Genomic DNA, 20980 nt, shown 5'->3' with positions numbered 1-20980 from the left:
AATAATAACTATATTTACAAAATATACAATTTATTTGCATATATTAGTAGCTTTCTGATGATGAAAATTATATTGTGAAGTGCAGTATTTTAGTAATTTTAGGATAAGGTGAACATTTATCCTCCCAAAAATTTTCGTTTTTGCGTTGTACGTCATTTGGCTCTAGGTCTAGCTATTAATGTACATATTCTGCAGTTTGTGCACCGCAAAGGACACTCGATGATCAGTAAGTTTCTGCAATTGTTCTGAAAATATAAAATATATTTGAATTATTTGTAAATAAATTTCATTTTATAATACGCGTTCATTTGAAATAGTTTTAAGAGTTTTAGAGAAAATTTTGTTATTTTTTTATGCAAACGTCTCTATTATGGAAATTTTAGAGCATATTCGCCAATTTAACGGCTCATATGGCTTTTTCGACAGGTGTTTGCTTGTTTTGCATTTGCCCCACTTTAGACCGACATCAGCTCCTCAATCAACAAATAACCCAATTCACACACAAACACATGTGTGCACTGCTCCCAGTTGCATTCATATGCATACATCTGTGGGGACATATGTATGTGCATGCAACCTTGCTTGGGTAAACGGTCCAACGCTGAACTCTGCTCACCGTCACTGTGGCGATAGAAAAAGTTTTCTATATTTTTTCTGTTTTACAGCGCCACTTTTCACCGCAAAAGAGAATGTCAGCTTTACATGGATAAATGTTGAAAGAAGGAGAAAATAAAAACAAGAAAGGAAAATTCGTTCATGGCCATTGCCAGGTGATGTTTCTGCTGTGAGATGATGCTGTCGTCTTTGCCAGCGTCTAAGTTGCAATCGAGAATTTGGCGCATGCGCAAATGTTCTTTGGCGCTGCCACGGTGAAGTTGTGTTGCGAAAAAGCGAACGCACGCGTGCTCAATTGACGCGTAAAATATAACAAGCGGAAAGGTAAACACTTGGGTTAACATAAAGTGAAAGAACAATTAAAAATGTGAAATATTTTATGAAAAAAAATATTTAAACAAAATTTTTTAAAATTTTAGAAATAATTGCACTGGTTAAAAAAATAGTTATTAACGAGATTTTAAAATAAAGTTTTAATTATGCGAAGCTACGAAAATAAATAAGTGAAAATAAAACAACTAAAATATGAATTTGCAAATATTTAAAAATCCACCTACACTGGAAATAATTTAGAAAATAAAAAAAACATATGCTCACATACATATGTATTTTATTATAATAAAATGGTTTTTTAATGAATACGAACTATTATATAAAAAAATAATCAAAACTATTTTTGCGAAATTCAAACGAATTTTTTTTTTATATAATACTAAAAAAATTATTAAATTTGGCATTTTTTATATATTTTATTTTATGTTAATATCGCATTTACTATAAAAATGTTCAAAAATTAGAACTTTGGAATAAAAATACCACTTTACCAATTTACAAAAAAATATAAAAAAATCTTTATAATAAAGAAATGTACGCCTTACAAAATTAAAAAAAAATTGTGAAACAATAATTTAAAAAATATTAAAAGAATGATTAAATAGTAATTAATTTTATTCCAAATATTAGTATAAATATAAAAAAATTTGTTATAGTATATACTCATTAAAGTACAATAAAAAAATAAGTGAATATGTAAAACAAAGTGCAAAAATTAAAAAGCTACAAAAAACTATACTATCAAACGAAAAAGCAACAAATTATGAGAAAAGGATTTTTTAAAGGATTGAGTTTTATATGGTAAGTGAATTATTTCAAAATTTACAACAATTTTTTATCACAACATTTTAAAAAATTTAATATAATTCTCATGTCTCCTTAGAGTGACTTTATTTTTATGTTTGATGAGAATTTTTACGTTGGCTTGATGTGGGTGTATTTACGGGTATATTGTACCCGTTTATTAACTCCCGTGATTTATTCTCTTTGTATTAGCGATAAGTGTAAGCATTTCACAAATAGATATCGGAAACGCTACAAAAGACGAGAGATCTTGTTGTCGGCTCCGTAAACCCTCATGTGTGGGGAACCAGCTGTCTATTTCTCTTTTGATCAGAGAACTTGCTCGTATATATTATATATTTAGAGAGTTATCGCACTTATTTACCGATTTTCTTTCAAAATTTATAGCTGTTATTTTATGACTCCATCTCGAGATATTTGTGGTCATAGGGAAGACCTCATATACCAGAAAATTTACATTCTATTATGACAACTAATATGTATAACAAATTTGCTCCCGGATCTTTTACTGGTTAGTTGTAACTTTTGTCAAAATAATAGTTGCTGCTGTAGACGCCACATAAACCTTCAAAAGTCAATAAATGACATTTTTTATTCAAGTTTTGGCATTACCTATTAGTGAATTATTGTCAGAGTGTTATGTTGTGCCGCAAAGAAAATTTGTGTAAACATCGTGACCCGATTATTAGTGTTCTGCTTTAACCTAGACATAAATCCTGCCGTAGAAGCAGATGCTGCGAAAAACGCGCGCCAACTGACAGAAACAGCAGTGCCACATTTGTGATGACAATGCCACATTTGTGGCCACCATCAGCGTCCGCCGCGGCAATGAAATTAATGACGAATGAAATGAGCGCAGCGAAAAGTGGCGGTGGCAAAGAAAAACAGCGTACGAAGCGTAGGGAAGACGCATTGTAAAAATGCAAGCAAATTGTGCGCAGCTTTTTATTAACAAATTCAATTGCAATAAACTATAACAATAACAACGGCAAACTGCAAACAAAAACAGTGTAAACTGACAACAGCAAACCTAAGAAGCTGCAAACTGACAAGCACAATTGAACTGTTCGTGTTCATAACATCAGTAGGCAGTCACAACAACAACTTGGAATCTCGCCAACGACTACAACAAAACTAATGCAACTGTGGTAATAAAAAAAAATAAATTAAAAACAAAAAATCAACCAATAAAGACAGTTTAAAAAATAATTCAATCTTGAAAAAAAAATATACAAAAAATGAAATAATATCATTTAATAAAATATAAGTAAAAAATAAAAAGAAAGGTATAATACCCTGCACAGGTGCATTTCTTATAAAGGGTATAAAAAGATCTCTAACTTGATTTTGTTCTGTTAGTTTATATCCAACTATGTATATGCTATAGTGCCCCGATCTGAACATTATGTTCGGAGATTGTAGCGTTGCCTTGGGCAATAACCCATGCCAAATTTTGTGAAAATATCTCGACAAGTAAATAGGTTTTCCATACAAGAACTTGACTTGGGATCAGTCTGTTTGTACAGTGTTTGCCCGGAAAGTAATAGGACTGAGTCGATTTAAAAAAATTTATTGAACCAATGCCAGCGTTATTTCGAAGCATTGAAGGCGTCACGGAAGGCATTCTCCGGAATAGTCTTGAGAGCCGAGGGACATGGCTTGGGTCCACTCTCTCGTCTCAAAATGCTTGGGATGCCGACCTTAGGTAGCTGTTCACAAGAAAGGCGGTGTGAGAGGGAGCGGTGTCGTGGTGCAACTTCCAATCGGCTGCGATGTCTTGTTGGGCCCGATTGACGCTTCGTTTGAGTCTCTCGAGAACTTCCACGTAAAACTTGGCATTGACAGTTTGTTCAGGAAGAACAAATTCATGGAGGACGATGGTCTAAGTTCGAAACTTTGCGTGCACGAGTCACATTGTCGGTGTTTGTCGAAGTCACGGTTTTCGTCAGCGAGCTCTTCCCGGCCCTCCAAAAAGGCCTGGTGCCACCGAAACACACCACTTCTTGCTAAAGCAACATCTGGGTAAGCCTGTCGCATCTCTGTTTCAAAATTTCAAAACTATATCTCAAAAACTGAGAGAATAGTTCGCGTTTATACAAATGGATTTGGCTAAAGACAGAGTATAAAAATATAAAAAAAAAACACGAAAAAAGTTTAAAAAAAAAGCAAAATTCAAATTAGAGCTGCAAGCAAACAGTTTGAGAATATGCTGCTGCCTTCAATGACACTGAAATCTCCGCGCATGCGCCGCAAAGATAAGCAAAAAATTTCGCTTCCTTTGCTTGCGGTGTGGAACCTTCAATTTTAACAGTCAATTATGAAGGCCAGCAACATATTTATTATTATTATGTTCGTTGCAACAACAAGAGCAACAACTGCAGCTAGCTGACAATGGCTTGGCGCATTCTCCAGAACCCACTGACTTACTTTCAGCCGCAACAGCAACAACAACTGCCACTGTGGCAACGGTTGCTCCACATAAACAAACGAGTCTCTCTGTTGTGTTGTAGCTGTCGTTGTTGTTGCCATTGCAGCGCTTGCAAACTGACCGCTTTTGGTTGGCAGACAAAACAAAAACAAAAACAAAAAACACATAAATAGTTCTTTGAAGTTGATATTCAACATTTGGCAGAAAAGTGGCAGATGGAAAATTGGCAAAGCAGCAGCTGAGCTGAGCTGAGCTGAGCAAAAACAAAAGTAACGGCGAGCAACGGGAACACAAATGCAGCAACGGCGGAAAATTAATGCAACAAATAAAATCGCAGGCGAAACTACTATTTGACCACGAATTCTTAAAAGAAAGCTGCAATTCAGCAGAAGACCGTTATTTTCATAATTAAAAACAATTACTTATTGTTATTAGATTTCCGTTTTCAATATTTTCGACACAACTGCACTTTTTTGCACGAATAATATGGGAATTAATATATCTATTGGGAAATTCGAAGGTTTTATGATTATTAAATACGAGGGTATATTCCTAAGTTTGCGTTGTGTGGTTAAAAGTGAAAATATCATGTACACAAAGAAGGTTAAGTTCAATTTCAAGTTCAGGCACATACGGGTTTGTATCTTAAATAACAAGGCAAAAGGAAATCAAAGCTGTTTGTCTTATACCTCGTTGAAGACGAATAGACTGACTACTAATACAGTCGGGTTTACGAATCGTCAAAATCGTAAAATGTTTCTTGTTGCTGTTGTAGCGGCAGAATTCATCCCTGCAGTAATTTTGAGGAACGCTACCGAGTTGACAGCTCTTGACCGGATAAAAAATCGGGTCGGTTCTCGTCATGTAGATCCGTCTGTCGTAGGAACGGTCCACTATTGCTCTGAGTTGCATTGTCTGGAGGCCTGGTCGCAAAAGCTCACTATGTTCCTAACTTTCTTGAGAGAGTGTTTGACAGAAAAACACATTGGTTTGTGACGTCATGAACAAATGATTGGAAATTTTTGTTTGCGGTTGTTTTAAAAGTTGAGAGTTCGTTTTGATTATGACGTTGGTTGCCGCAATCTTGTTTCACCATTCTTACAGAAAATTTTCTATTGCAATCGCTTTTTTGCAGTCTACTTGACTTCCTTTGTTCCAATTTCGGTAAATCAGATCATTCGATAATATTGAATTAAAATGATTCTCATCACTTTTCATTACCCCGCTGGGTCTCGTACACAACACACACAACCTTAGCTAGCTTTCACGCGGTAGCAACTGACAATCGGCCCATCTAAGCACAGCCGCTGAACACTGGCAGCCAAAAAGCCAGCGCAACAGGTGCAAGAACTGGCCGTAGATAAAATCGGACACTTGAAACTACAGGAATTACCGCTGACATTGTTGAGCAAAAACACAAAATGAGGTCATCATGCCATCGCTTTGGTTTCGGTTCAATTAGCAAGCAGAGTGAATTCGCTTCCTTTGGCTACGCCACTAGTGCGCGCTGCTTGTAAGCTCTTGCGCTGCTCTGAAAACTTTTGCTGGCCGCCTTAGCGCCAAAGTGGTTCAGTGGCAAACAACGCCGAAAATGTGCAAAAGCCAGTGACGGGCGAAGTCGTGACACACATGAAATTGACGCTTACACCCAGTGCGCGCCTCTGTGCCCGTGGGCACGTGAGTCTGGTGCAGCAACAGGTTTCTCGCGCGTGCCAAAAGCAGTCAAAGGCCGCGCGCAAACAAAAAAATATGTAGAAAATTTGTGAAAAATAAAAAAAAATGACAGCAGGCGTTTCCGACCGCAATTGATGCCACAGAAAGGTGTATGGCTTGGATATGTGCCCCAGGTGAGCTCCCATTCTAGCTCAATTTTTCACAACACCAACACAAGGTGGAGAAAAATGATTTCATTTCTTTCCCCCAATTATTTTTGTTAACAAAGGAAAATTACAGCTTGGCAGACTATTCTTCAAATCCTCGTGTGATTATTTGTTTTTGCCACACGTGCCCCTTTGCCGACTTTTCGAAAAAAAGAAAGTTATTTAAAAACATAAACAAAAATCAAACATAAAAGTTGCAAATCCACCCCATTCATTGATAAACATAGGCAGTGAATCGAAGCTTCATAGGTCAAAGTAAGTAGAAACACCTTTTTTTGTAACTAAGTTAAGAAAAACTTTTCATTTTTAGAATAATTTCTTTAAAATACGGAGTTTCCCAACACATTTTTAATTTTCTAAATTTTTGTATAATACCAAAATTCAATTTTCTTGGATAGGATTGTAGCCCATGCGATTCTGCCAATTTCTCCAGTTTTACTTTTTCGCTACGACATCTATTTTAGAAGTTATAAGCATTTTTCGCATATAAGCATTCGGCCGCTGCTTGCTACATACTCCTGGTCGCCTGGTAGAAATCTGGGATTTTGCTGCCAAATTTAATGCAATTTTTCTGCAGCGGCGGTTGCACCAAAAATTTTCGTGCCGGGTAGCACATCCAAAGGGGCTAAAATGGGGCAAGGATGCTGGCATACACACGGACTGGAAAGGGGAGCAGGACATCGACCGGAAATGAAATTACGGTAAATCACATCCGGACCGAAATTCTAACAGGAAGTTATAAATCGGAAAAGGATATAAATCTCACTTCCGTTTATCGACACAATTTCCGGTTCGTAAAATTCCGGTCCGGAAACGAATATATTTCCTATTCGAAAACCTAACAGGAAGTTATAAACCTGAAGGGATACAATTATTACTTCCGATTATTGACACAATATCCGGTCCGGAAATGAAAATATTTCCTGTTTGGAAACCCAATAGGAAGTTATAACCCGGAAATAAAAATTACGGTGTCACACTTCCTGTCACAACAATAAACAGGAAGTTGTAAAGCGGAAATGGAACTTTTTCAGGAAAACGGAAGTAATCTGTTCTCAAGTTCAATTCCCCTTTCTCCGTCCCATTTTTATCCCTTCGCATATGTTAAACATCCGCAATCGGAGCATTTCCGTTTTGTAAACTTGCGATTTGGTTTTCTGACAGGAAATGCAGTACCCCAATTTCGTTTCCGCTAGCCGATTCATACCAACATCCGGCCGTCACACATATTACGGTTTTGCAAAGTTACTGCCGTTTCCCCACATCTCCCTCCTTGGCATATGTTACAACATTTGGCAGTTTTTTGGTGCATCCGTCGCCGTTGCAGATTGCAAGCCGCCAAATAGAACAATGCTTATAACTTCTAAAATAGAGGTCGTACAGAAAAAGTAAAAATTGAGAATTTTTTCAGAATCGCATGGACTACAATCCTATCCAAGAAAATTTAATTGGTGTTATACAAAAATTTAGAAAATTAAAAATATATTACAAATCGCCGTGGGCTATGAAATAGAATGGGGCAATGTTGCCAAGTATGTTTTTAATTATTGCAAGTCCACAACTTCTCAATCTTGCTGTTTTTCTATAAATTTTCATTTTCATTATTCTCCCTGGGGAATAGCAGGGGATAGAAATGTCAAGCTAAGGTCTTTCTGATTTGGTAGTAAAAACTAAATCTTTTTCATTTGAATTATTTTAATTTATTTTACTTAAGTTCCATTTACCGCAAGATAATGCTACTTTTTTAGCAAGTAATTTTATTACTTTTCGAGAAAATAGGGAAAATAATTCATTTTACTTTTTGTTGTTGTATCAATCTTTTTCCAAATCCATAGAATTTGAAGAGAGTGGCTTTCTTTTACTAATGGTATGGATTTTCGGAAGGTTTGGGATGTGAAGTGCTTGGTGGGCACATATTCTAATCATTTTTCATCACATCTATAAACTCTAACTAAATTACGTGGGACAAAATCTGTAACGAGGAAAAGAAAGGTTCAGAGTCATCCGTGCAAGCTTTTTGGATAATCTCTGATATAAGCGGCGGCTTTTTGAAGTGGACCTAATAACAGAGAAAGGGCGGAGTCTCCTTTTCATGACTTTCAAGGCCTTCTCTATTCCACGAGAGTGTTTCAAGTCTCGGGAAAAAGTTTCGTGAAGTTGAAAACAATATGCTCAGGAAATTTGAATTAATGTCCGTTTGAACTTGAAGGATATTTTCGGCGCTACTGAAATAACATAAAATCATCAGCTTATGCAGTTTTCGCAAGAAAAAATGCAAGAAATTTAATCGTATGTTTTTATCGCGACGCGCTGTGATTTGATTTGGAAGCCATGACAAGCTGGCTGCCAGTTGGCGCTATAAAAGAAACGCAGACACAGTGCCTGGCCAGTGCTTAGCTGACTGTAGCGCCGCGATGTAAAGTAGTTTAACAGTCACATGGTGATTTCGCGCGAAGCTGGCTGCCAGTTGGCGCTATAAAAGAAACGCAAGCACAGTGCCTGGCCAGTGCTCAGCTGACTCTCGCACCGCGATGTAATGTAGTTTAACAGCCACATGGTGATCACGCACAGTGCCTGGCTAGTGCTTAGCTGACTGTGGCGCCGCGATGTTATGTGATTTGAAAATCACGCGGTAAATTCGCGGGAAGCTGGCTGCCAGTTGGCAATATAAAATAAACGCAGGCACAGTACCTGGCCAGAGCTTAGGTGACTGTAGCGCCGCGATGTAAAGTAGATTAACAGTCACATGGTGATTTCGCGGGAAGCTGGCTGCCAGTTGGCGCCTATAAAAGAAACGTAGCCACCGTGCCTGGCCAGAGCTTAGGTGACTGTAGCGCCGCGATGTAAAGTAGTTTAACAGTCACATGGTGATTTCGCGCGAAGCTGGCTGCCAGTTGGCGCTATAAAAGAAACGCAAGCACAGTGCCTGGCCAGTGCTTAGCTGACTGTAGCGCCGCGATGTAAAGTAGTTTAACAGTCACATGGTGATTTCGCGCGAAGCTGGCTGCCAGTTGGCGCTATAAAAGAAACGCAAGCACAGTGCCTGGCCAGTGCTTAGCTGACTGTCGCGCCGCGATGTAAAGTAGTTTAACAGTCACATGGTGATTTCGCGCGAAGCTGGCTGCCAGTTGGCGCTATAAAGGAAACGCAAGCACAGTGCCTGGCCAGTGCTTAGCTGACTGTCGCGCCGCGATGTAATGTAGTTTAACAGTCACATGGTGATTTCGCGCGAAGCTGGTTGCCAGTTGGCGCTATAAAAGAAACGCAGACACAGTGCCTGGCCAGTGCTTAGCTGACTGTGGCACCGCGATGTAATGTAGTTTAACAGTCACATGGTGATTTCGCGCGAAGCTGGCTGCCAGTTGGCGCTATAAAAGAAACGCAAGCACAGTGCCTGGCCAGTGCTCAGCTGACTCTCGCGCCGCGATGTAATCTAGTTTAACAGTCACATGGTGATTTCGCGCGAAGCTGGCTGCCAGTTGGCGCTATAAAAGAAACGCAAGCACAGTGCCTGGCCAGTGCTCAGCTGACTCTCGCGCCGCGATGTAATGTAGTTTAACAGTCACATGGTGATTTCGCGCGAAGCTGGCTGCCAGTTGGCGCTATAAAAGAAACGCAAGCACAGTGCCTGGCCAGTGCTTAGCTGACTGTCGCGCCGCGATGTAATGTAGTTTAACAGTCACATGGAGATTTCGCGCGAAGCTGGCTGCCAGTTGGCGCTATAAAAGAAACGCAAGCACAGTGCCTGGCCAGTGCTTAGGTGACTGTAGCGCCGCGATGTAAAGTAGTTTAACAGTCACATGGTGATTTCGCGCGAAGCTGGCTGCCAGTTGGCGCTATAAAAGAAACGCAAGCACAGTGCCTGGCCAGTGCTCAGCTGACTCTCGCGCCGCGATGTAATCTAGTTTAACAGTCACATGGTGATTTCGCGCGAAGCTGGCTGCCAGTTGGCAATATAAAAGAAACGCAGGCATAGTGCCTGGCCAGTGCTCAGCTGACTCTCGCGCCGCGATGTAATGTAGTTTAACAGTCACATGGTGATCACGCACAGTGCCTGGCTAGTGCTTAGCTGACTGTGGCGCCGCGATGTTATGTGATTTGAAAATCACGCGGTAAATTCGCGGGAAGCTGGCTGCCAGTTGGCAATATAAAATAAACGCAGGCACAGTACCTGGCCAGAGCTTAGGTGACTGTAGCGCCGCGATGTAAAGTAGTTTAACAGTCACATGGTGATTTCGCGCGAAGCTGGCTGCCAGTTGGCGCTATAAAAGAAACGCAAGCACAGCGCCTGGCCAGTGCTCAGCTGACTGTCGCGCCGCGATGTAATGTAGTTTAACAGTCACATGGTGATTTCGCGCGAAGCTGGCTGCCAGTTGGCGCTATAAAAGAAACGCAGGCACAGTGCCTGGCCAGAGCTTAGGTGACTGTAGCGCCGCGATGTAATGTAGTTTAACAGTCACACGGTGATTTCGCGCGAAGCTGGCTGCCAGTTGGCAATATAAAAGAAACGCAGGCATAGTGCCTGGCCAGTGCTCAGCTGACTCTCGCGCCGCGATGTAATGTAGTTTAACAGTCACATGGTGATTTCGCGCGAAGCTGGCTGCCAGTTGGCGCTATAAAAGAAACGCAAGCACAGTGCCTGGCCAGTGCTTAGCTGACTCTCGCGCCGCGATGTAATGTAGTTTAACAGTCACACGGTGATTTCGCGCGAAGCTGGCTGCCAGTTGGCAATATAAAAGAAACGCAGGCATAGTGCCTGGCCAGTGCTCAGCTGACTCTCGCGCCGCGATGTAATGTAGTTTAACAGTCACATGGTGATCACGCACAGTGCCTGGCTAGTGCTTAGCTGACTGTGGCGCCGCGATGTTATGTGTTTTGAAAATCACGCGGTAAATTCGCGCGAAGCTGGCTGCCAGTTGGCAATATAAAATAAACGCAGGCACAGTACCTGGCCAGAGCTTAGGGGACTGTAGCGCCGCGATGTAAAGTAGTTTAACAGTCACATGGTGATTTCGCGCGAAGCTGGCTGCCAGTTGGCGCTATAAAAGAAACGTAGACAGTGCCTGGCCAGTGCTCAGCTGACTCTCGCGCCGCGATGTAATGTAGTTTAACAGTCACATGGTGATTTCGCGCGAAGCTGGTTGCCAGTTGGCGCTATAAAAGAAACGCAGACACAGTGCCTGGCCAGTGCTTAGCTGACTGTGGCACCGCGATGTAATGTAGTTTAACAGTCACATGGTGATTTCGCGCGAAGCTGGCTGCCAGTTGGCGCTATAAAAGAAACGCAGGCACAGTGCCTGGCCAGTGCTTAGCTGACTGTCGCGCCGCGATGTAATGTAGTTTAACAGTCACATGGTGATTTCGCGCGAAGCTGGCTGCCAGTTGGCGCTATAAAAGAAACGCAGGCACAGTGCCTGGCCAGTGCTTAGCTGACTGTCGCGCCGCGATGTAAAGTAGTTTAACAGTCACATGGTGATTTCGCGCGAAGCTGGCTGCCAGTTGGCGCTATAAAAGAAACGCAAGCACAGTGCCTGGCCAGTGCTCAGCTGACTCTCGCGCCGCGATGTAATGTAGTTTAACAGTCACATGGTGATTTCGCGCGAAGCTGGCTGCCAGTTGGCGCTATAAAAGAAACGCAGGCACAGTGCCTGGCCAGTGCTTAGCTGACTGTCGCGCCGCGATGTAATGTAGTTTAACAGTCACATGGTGATTTCGCGCGAAGCTGGCTGCCAGTTGGCGCTATAAAAGAAACGCAGGCACAGTGCCTGGCCAGTGCTTAGCTGACTGTAGCGCCGCGAGGTAATGTAGTTTAACAGTCACATGGTGATTTCGCGCGAAGCTGGCTGCCAGTTGGCGCTATAAAAGAAACGCAAGCGCAGTGCCTGGCCAGTGCTTAGCTGACTCTCGCGCCGCGATGTTATGTAGTTTAACAGTCACATGGTGATTTCGCGCGAAGCTGGCTGCCAGTTGGCAATATAAAAGAAACGCAGGCACAGTGCCTGGCCAGTGCTTAGCTGACTGTCGCGCCGCGATGTAATGTAGTTTAACAGTCACATGGTGATTTCGCGCGAAGCTGGCTGCCAGTTGGCGCTATAAAGGAAACGCAAGCACAGTGCCTGGCCAGTGCTTAGCTGACTGTGGCACCGCGATGTAAAGTAGTTTAACAGTCACATGGTGATTTCGCGCGAAGCTGGCTGCCAGTTGGCGCTATAAAGGAAACGCAAGCACAGTGCCTGGCCAGTGCTTAGCTGACTGTCGCGCCGCGATGTAATGTAGTTTAACAGTCACATGGTGATTTCGCGCGAAGCTGGCTGCCAGTTGGCGCTATAAAAGAAACGCAGGCACAGTGCCTGGCCAGAGCTTAGCTGACTGTAGCGCCGCGATGTAATGTAGTTTAACAGTCACATGGTGATTTCGCGCGAAGCTGGCTGCCAGTTGGCGCTGTAAAAGAAACGCAGACAGTGCCTGGCCAGTGCTTAGCTGACTGTCGCGCCGCGATGTAATGTAGTTTAACAGTCACATGGTGATTTCGCGCGAAGCTGGCTGCCAGTTGGCAATATAAAAGAAACGCAGGCACAGTGCCTGGCCAGAGCTTAGGTGACTGTAGCGCCGCGATGTAAAGTAGTTTAACAGTCACATGGTGATTTCGCGCGAAGCTGGCTGCCAGTTGGCGCTATAAAAGAAACGCAGGCACAGTGCCTGGCCAGTGCTTAGCTGACTGTCGCGCCGCGATGTAAAGTAGTTTAACAGTCACATGGTGATTTCGCGCGAAGCTGGCTGCCAGTTGGCGCTATAAAGGAAACGCAGGCACAGTGCCTGGCCAGTGCTTAGCTGACTGCTCGCGCCGCGATGTAATGTAGTTTAACAGTCACATGGTGATTTCGCGCGAAGCTGGCTGCCAGTTGGCGCTATAAAGGAAACGCAGGCACAGTGCCTGGCCAGTGCTTAGCTGACTGTCGCGCCGCGATGTAAAGTAGTTTAACAGTCACATGGTGATTTCGCGCGAAGCTGGCTGCCAGTTGGCGCTATAAAAGAAACGCAAGCACAGTGCCTGGCCAGTGCTTAGCTGACTGTCGCGCCGCGATGTAATGTAGTTTAACAGTCACATGGTGATTTCGCGCGAAGCTGGCTGCCAGTTGGCAATATAAAAGAAACGCAGGCACAGTGCCTGGCCAGAGCTTAGGTGACTGTAGCGCCGCGATGTAAAGTAGTTTAACAGTCACATGGTGATTTCGCGCGAAGCTGGCTGCCAGTTGGCGCTATAAAAGAAACGCAAGCACAGTGCCTGGCCAGTGCTTAGCTGACTGTCGCGCCGCGATGTAAAGTAGTTTAACAGTCACATGGTGATTTCGCGCGAAGCTGGCTGCCAGTTGGCGCTATAAAAGAAACGCAGGCACAGTGCCTGGCCAGTGCTTAGCTGACTGTCGCGCCGCGATGTAATGTAGTTTAACAGTCACATGGTGATTTCGCGCGAAGCTGGCTGCCAGTTGGCGCTATAAAAGAAACGCAAGCACAGCGCCTGGCCAGTGCTTAGCTGACTGTCGCGCCGCGATGTAATGTAGTTTAACAGTCACATGGTGATTTCGCGCGAAGCTGGCTGCCAGTTGGCGCTGTAAAAGAAACGCAGACAGTGCCTGGCCAGTGCTTAGCTGACTCTCGCGCCGCGATGTAATGTAGTTTAACAGTCACACGGTGATTTCGCGCGAAGCTGGTTGCCAGTTGGCGCTATAAAGGAAACGCAAGCACAGTGCCTGGCCAGTGCTTAGCTGACTGTCGCGCCGCGATGTAATGTAGTTTAACAGTCACATGGTGATTTCGCGCGAAGCTGGCTGCCAGTTGGCGCTATAAAAGAAACGCAAGCACAGTGCCTGGCCAGTGCTTAGCTGACTGTCGCGCCGCGATGTAATGTAGTTTAACAGTCACATGGTGATTTCGCGCGAAGCTGGCTGCCAGTTGGCAATATAAAAGAAACGCAGGCACAGTGCCTGGCCAGAGCTTAGGTGACTGTAGCGCCGCGATGTAAAGTAGTTTAACAGTCACATGGTGATTTCGCGCGAAGCTGGCTGCCAGTTGGCGCTATAAAAGAAACGCAGGCACAGTGCCTGGCCAGTGCTTAGCTGACTGTCGCGCCGCGATGTAATGTAGTTTAACAGTCACATGGTGATTTCGCGCGAAGCTGGCTGCCAGTTGGCGCTATAAAAGAAACGCAGCACAGTGCCTGGCCAGTGCTTAGCTGACTGTCGCGCCGCGATGTAATGTAGTTTAACAGTCACATGGTGATTTCGCGCGAAGCTGGCTGCCAGTTGTCGCTATAAAAGAAACGCAGGCACAGTGCCTGGCCAGTGCTTAGCTGACTATCGCGCCGCGATGTAAAGTAGTTTAACAGTCACATGGTGATTTCGCGCGAAGCTGGCTGCCAGTTGGCGCTATAAAAGAAACGCAGGCACAGTGCCTGGCCAGTGCTTAGCTGACTGTCGCGCCGCGATGTAAAGTAGTTTAACAGTCACATGGTGATTTCGCGCGAAGCTGGCTGCCAGTTGGCGCTATAAAAGAAACGCAAGCACAGTGCCTGGCCAGTGCTTAGCTGACTCTCGCGCCGCGATGTAATGTAGTTTAACAGTCACATGGTGATATCGCGCGAAGCTGGCTGCCAGTTGGCGCTATAAAGGAAACGCAAGCACAGTGCCTGGCCAGTGCTTAGCTGACTGTCGCGCCGCGATGTAATGTAGTTTAACAGTCACATGGTGATTTCGCGCGAAGCTGGCTGCCAGTTGGCGCTATAAAAGAAACGCAGGCACAGTGCCTGGCCAGAGCTTAGGTGACTGTAGCGCCGCGATGTAAAGTAGTTTAACAGTCACATGGTGATTTCGCGGGAAGCTGGTTGCCAGTTGGCGCTATAAAGGAAACGCAAGCACAGTGCCTGGCCAGTGCTTAGCTGACTGTCGCGCCGCGATGTAAAGTAGTTTAACAGTCACATGGTGATTTCGCGCGAAGCTGGCTGCCAGTTGGCGCTATAAAGGAAACGCAGCACAGTGCCTGGCCAGTGCTTAGCTGACTGTCGCGCCGCGATGTAATGTAGTTTAACAGTCACATGGTGATTTCGCGCGAAGCTGGCTGCCAGTTGGCGCTATAAAGGAAACGCAAGCACAGTGCCTGGCCAGTGCTTAGCTGACTGTCGCGCCGCGATGTAATGTAGTTTAACAGTCACATGGTGATTTCGCGCGAAGCTGGCTGCCAGTTGGCGCTATAAAGGAAACGCAAGCACAGTGCCTGGCCAGTGCTTAGCTGACTATCGCGCCGCGATGTAATGTAGTTTAACAGTCACATGGTGATTTCGCGCGAAGCTGGCTGCCAGTTGGCACTATAAAAGAAACGCAAGCACAGTGCCTGGCCAGTGCTTAGCTGACTGTCGCGCCGCGATGTAAAGTAGTTTAACAGTCACATGGTGACTTCGCGGGAAGCTGGCTGCCAGTTGGCGCCTATAAAAGAAACGTAGCCACCGTGCCTGGCCAGTGCTTAGCTGACTGTCGCGCCGCGATGTAAAGTAGTTTAACAGTCACATGGTGATTTCGCGCGAAGCTGGCTGCCAGTTGGCAATATAAAAGAAACGCAGGCACAGTGCCTGGCCAGTGCTTAGCTGACTGTCGCGCCGCGATGTAAAGTAGTTTAACAGTCACATGGAGATTTCGCGCGAAGCTGGCTGCCAGTTGGCGCTATAAAAGAAACGCAAGCACAGTTCCTGGCCAGTGCTTAGCTGACTATCGCGCCGCGATGTAAAGTAGTTTAACAGTCACATGGTGATTTCGCGCGAAGCTGGCTGCCAGTTGGCGCTATAAAGGAAACGCAAGCACAGTGCCTGGCCAGTGCTCAGCTGACGCTCGCGCCGCGATGTTATGTGATTTGAAAATCACGCGGTAAATTCGCGGGAAGCTGGCTGCCAAGTTGGCGCTATAAAGGAAACGCAAGCACAGTGCCTGGCCAGTGCTCAGCTGACGCTCTCGCCGCGATGTTATGTGATTTGAAAATCACGCGGTAATTTCGCGGGAAGCTGGCTGCCAGTTGGCAATATAAAAGAAACGCAGGCACAGTGCCTGGCCAGTGCTTAGCTGACTGTAGCGCCGCGAGGTAATGTAGTTTAACAGTCACATGGTGATTTCGCGCGAGGCTGGCTGCCAGTTGGCAATAAAAAAGAAACGCAGGCATAGTGCCTGGCCAGTGCTCAGCTGACGCTCGCGCCGCGATGTTATGTGATTTGAAAATCACTCGGTAAATTCGCGGGAAGCTGGCTGCCAGTTGGCGCTATAAAAGAAACGCAAGCACAGTGCCTGGCCAGTGCTCAGTTGACGCTCGCGCCGCGATGTTATGTGATTTGAAAATCACGCGGTAAATTCGCGGGAAGCTGGCTGCCAGTTGGCGCTATAAAAGAAACGCAAGCACAGTGCCTGGCCAGTGCTCAGCTGACGCTCGCGCCGCGATGTTATGTGATTTGAAAATCACGCGGTAAATTCGCGGGAAGGTGGCTGCTAGTTGGCGCTATAAAAGAAACGCAAGCACAGTGCCTGGCCAGTGCTCAGCTGACGCTCGCGCCGCGATGTCATGTGATTTGAAAATCACGCGGTAAATTCGCGGGAAGCTGGCTGCCAGTTGGCGCTATAAAATGAACGCAGGCACAGTACCTGGCCAGTGCTTAGCTGACTGTAACGCCGCGATGTAATGTAGTTTAACAGTCACATGGTGATTTCGCGCGAAGCTGGCTGCCAGTTGGCGCTATAAAAGAAACGCAAGCGCAGTGCCTGGCCAGTGCTTAGCTGACTCTCGCGCCGCGATGTTATGTAATATGAAAATCACGCGGTAAATTCGCGGGAAGCTGGCTGCCAGTTGGCAATATAAGTAAAGCAACCACCGTGCTTAAGTGACGGTCGCGACGCTTTGTGATTTGATTTGACAGTCATGACAAGCTGGCCAGCAGCCGGCTCTGTAAAAGAAAAGCATGCACCGTGCCTGTCCAGTGCTTAAGTGACTGTCGCGACGCGTTGTGATTTGATTTGGAAGTCAATGCAAGCTGGCCGGCAGCCGGCTGGTTAATGATTAGGTGACTATCGCATCTCGATATGATGTGATTTAAAAATCGTGAGGTCAATTTTAAGCTTACTAACGCGCATAGTTGTTTACAAACATTTGTTTAATTTCTTTAACTTTCAGTTTACTTAAATTGCTGATAAAAAATTAGAAAACAATAATTTGCAGTCTTCGAGTTGCTATTAATTGTCTAATCACTTTTCAATATCTTCGAAATATAAGCCATTTAGTTTTGTGTTTACTCGAGTACGAACATGATATGTATGACACGAAGAAGTAGAAACTGGGTTGCCAAAGCCAGTTATGACTCGCAATCGAATGTAATTGGGACAAGCTTTAAATTGTGGCATAGAATCTAGGACACTCGCTTATTTTCTCGAAATTATTTTAATTTTTTTTTTTTAATTTGATATGGAATTTTATGTATAAATAATAATAAATAATATCACTATGTTTTACGGTAAATTAATATAAAATAAATTCGTAATACTTTTTATCAACCGAATTAACATCGTAAATTAGTAATATTTTAATTTTATATACTACCTCTTATTAGCTCTTATCTTATTTGTAAAAAATATAAAATGTAAACATCTACATCATTTCAAAATTCCTCTGAGCTTTTAGACTTTAATCGCAAGCAAACAATGCGTCACCAAGAATTCACCGAATTGACGAAGCGAAATTGCTGTTTTCTAACGAATAAAATTAATAACAAAATCTAGTAAACAACAAAATATGCAATTGATCTCAATGATCTCAAACGTTTTATGCAATATTTTTGTTTTTGTTTACATTTTATAATTATGCGTATTGCATGAGTAACGACGTAGAAGTTGCCTGCAGTGTAAACTTGAACTTAGTTAAGCTATTGATACATATTTTACAATTAACCGACATGTGTGATAATGTCGTTCAGCGAGTTCAATTGGTTCTATTATAGGCCTTATTATTAAAAGTGTAATTATGGTATTTCACTGGAATTTTTAAATCTAAATATAAAGTAGAGTGCTAATTGTAGACTGCCATTTTCCCCAAAAAATGAATTGGAGCAGTAGAAGCTAGCCAAAGACATTGTATGAACGTTCTGACAGCAATAAGTTTGTGCCGGTAACAAACTCGAAGGCTGGGTATACCTAACACTGTGAGAAAAAGATTTTATTTAATTTCATATTTTACTGCGTCGCGCACTCAAACCAACTGGGCACAGGCGGTGGATGCTTTCATTGTAGTCCCTATTTTTGTAAATGAGTTAGGGTTTGAACAATACTTATTTTAGATTATCTTCTTTGGTTTATTTAAACCGAATGTTCACTATTTCTCACTAAGTAAATTAAAAAAAATAGAAGATACTCAACTTACATACGTGTGTAAAGATTTTAATGCACCTTTCGTAATTGTAATAAATATAAAATGCAAACTTTTGTTAACACGCACAGAAAAAATACACTTTGAAAACTTAACTGTATTTAACACCTGTAAATTGCGTGCAGCCAACAAAAGTAAACAAACGATTTTCATTGCAGGGTGTTACAGATTTTTACATATTTTACGAGCTACAAGGTGATAAGGCAATTTCTTAATTACAAATTATAGATCTGATTAGTAAGGAACACGTGTAACAATATTTAAACGTAAATTTTTTTTAAATTTGTTTCCACTACTTAACGCATTTGACGAGAGCGCTTGTAAATAAGTATATACCAATAATAACGTATTTTGTACTTTGACACTGACTGCTATTCTTATCAGTCAATTTTTCGGACATTTGCATTCACGTCATAGCACATGTGTACTACATATAATATAAATGTAACTATGTGTGTACATATTTATAAATTGAATCATGTACATAAATATTTAGTTCCGTTTAAATGATTATAAGCTATGAGCCGGGAAGAGACAGATTTCGTCGAATTGGTTTTAATCATGCTGAATGCTTTAAATTACAGTTAATGTTAGGCTGAACGATTTTTCCAGCATATTTCCAGGTACAATTATTGATTTACATATTAAAAACTGCACATTATGCAACAATATGTCTAAAATATTATTAATTCATCATTTACTAAACATTTCTTTTTGTTATTAAATTGTTATGTTTCATTGAAATATATGCATATAATATATGATGCATAACAAATTTTTCTTTAAATAAAGAAGCATGTTTTGACCTTAGTTCTCGGAATTTGTATTTTTAATTAAATATAAATCTTATCAGTCCGAGGGTTATTTCCACATAAAATTTGCAGGAAAATATTTGTTTATACAAGAGAGTTTCATGAAAAAAATTCTCAACTTTGTTTAAAAAAATATCTGAATTTTCAACGTATAGCAAAGCAATAACGCACAGTTACTTTATATGCATATTGATTTACAGGGAACCAAAAAAAAAACGGAAAAATCGTTTATGTGGGAAATGTACTATTGGTCATACTGAACAACTCTGCTAAGAGACACTGTTCTAAAACTGGTTTCCACCCAGCCAATTTTAAGACGAAGTTTTTTAGGGATCATAAAAATTTTGTCGTCGGTTTTTGAGATACTCGAATGAAATTTAATATTTACATAGGCGCATATTCATATCCTTTGGATCATGTGTCGAAATTGGTCAGAAGGTTGGAAGGTTGTTCAGAATGGTCCATAGCACATTCGCATACGCGTTTTTATAAAAAAAATCAACCCGCTCTAATGCATACATATATGGATGTTTGTGTACTGATTTTTAAATAAATATATTTCGATAATGCTAAAGAATGCCGAATGCATTACAAGCTGTTAGTATTGATAGTGAACCATTCGAAATTTCGGAAATTTCGGAAATTTTTAGCTAATAGCTAATTTATTTATTATTTATTTTTCAACTCGCGATTTTGTAATTTTTTATTATTTTAAATAAATATATAAATGAATAGTAAATTTTTTTCGTATACAAATAAAGCAGCCGGCAAAAGACTGAGCTTAGTAAACAAATAATAAATATTTTAAATATATTAATATTATGTATGTATGTCTGTAGATGTACATATATGCATGAACAAAAAAATATTCTCAAGGCCATAAAGAAAGCAATGAAATGTTATTCGTAAGCTACGTAAAACAAATACAATGCGTTTAATAGTCTTTAGTAAATATGTGCATGCATTGTACATATAATACGACTACATAAAAATATATTTAAGTATTCAAGCAGCTCTGCCGGCGATTTAAGCGTATCTGTGGCGTTTTCCTCCTTCCAAATATTAACTTGATAAGCTCAAATTAGCAGACGGGTCCCTCATTAAATTTTGCCTGCAAATAGTATGTGTGTATGCATGTGCATGGTGTGTGTTTTTACTCAAGAATATGTGATTTTTAATGCAATACATATGATATATAAGTACATATGAAGATTTTAGCAAGACAATTCCGAGTTCAAGCATCAGATTTGACAATAATGTTCATACACATATGTATGTATGTATGTATATTATACATATGTATGTATATGTATAAATAACCTCTTTGCCAAACATTTCGAGTGTATGAACATTGGCGAGGGAGATCAGTTCTTTCCGATGAATAAAATAAAATTTTTAATGAGTTTCTAATATTTGTTTATATTTACGATGTTTTTAATAAAAACAGAGGCAAAATTGTTTGGAGGTTGTGAGTGTTAATACCAGAAAAGAATCTGTATGTTTTTGATAGCATAAAGTTCTCATACAAATTGACCGATCATAATCAAAACAGATATCTTTTTTTACCTTTTTATCTTATAAGAAATGCATCTGCGAAGGGTATTTTAACTTCGATGCAGACGAAATTAGCGTTTTTCATTCATTTATCATACTGAACTTCT

General features: G+C 42.0%; 1 protein-coding gene across 3 annotated transcripts in view; it reads right to left on the bottom strand.

Moving 5' to 3' along the window:
- LOC120774904 (protein ORD) overlaps positions 1–20980 on the bottom strand; it is a 36198-nt gene continuing 15218 nt past the window's right edge. For all 3 annotated transcript variants that reach the window (XR_005705274.1, XM_040104773.1, XM_040104772.1), the window contains one exon: positions 1–245. The gene's annotated coding sequence lies outside the window, so the exon portion shown is untranslated. The remainder of the gene's footprint in view (positions 246–20980) is intronic.

This window comes from Bactrocera tryoni, chromosome 4 (assembly GCF_016617805.1).
Source record: "Bactrocera tryoni isolate S06 chromosome 4, CSIRO_BtryS06_freeze2, whole genome shotgun sequence".
NCBI lineage: Eukaryota > Metazoa > Arthropoda > Insecta > Diptera > Tephritidae > Bactrocera > Bactrocera tryoni.
Note: the sequence above shows the minus strand (reverse complement) of the source record. Positions and strands in the feature narration are given on the sequence as shown.